This window comes from Triticum dicoccoides, chromosome 7B, assembly GCF_002162155.2.
Source record: "Triticum dicoccoides isolate Atlit2015 ecotype Zavitan chromosome 7B, WEW_v2.0, whole genome shotgun sequence".
NCBI classification, from domain to species: Eukaryota; Viridiplantae; Streptophyta; class Magnoliopsida; order Poales; family Poaceae; genus Triticum; species Triticum dicoccoides.
The window spans coordinates 637,937,612-637,938,168 of NC_041393.1; the positions used below are offsets into that span (position 1 = coordinate 637,937,612).

At 37.3% G+C, this 557-nt stretch overlaps 1 pseudogene; it reads left to right on the forward strand.

The window, feature by feature from the left end:
- LOC119337065 overlaps positions 1 to 557 on the forward strand; it is a 5,921-nt pseudogene that overhangs the window by 4,915 nt on the left and 449 nt on the right.

The window sequence follows — 557 nt, forward strand, 5'->3', positions numbered from 1 at the left end:
ACTTATTTCCTTCAATTCTCACAAATAATCATTTTATGGATATGTGCAACAACATCAATTAAACTCCGGCCTCTTGGGAGACTTTTAACATAGTAGACATTTTGGTTGCAGACAATCAAATGGGCGTAGTGATTGATGATGCACACATTCGTGTGAGTCAAAAATGAGGAGAAGGGAGGTCGCCGCCAAGTAGTGGTACAACAACGTCGACCTCTCTTTCTCTCCGTTTTTTTTACAAGGAGCCTATAGATTCCAATAAACTGATAAACCAAACAAAACTTTGTTTACCAAATGAATTACATGACTTAAAAAAACTATCTACTTGAAAGACAAACGAAGTAATTTCCATGCAAAGGTTCACAAAAAACACATAAAACACAAAACTAAGACCAAGCAAAGAAATGGAAGTCTTTGTCTTCAGCAAACAAAAACTCTTAAATCCCCACTCCAACCAAAATAGAACACAAAGCCTATTGACATCCACCACAAAAGGATTTTGCAGCATGCGGAAAACCTAACAAAAAAATTTGGATATGAGCCAAGGCATCACCGTGGGC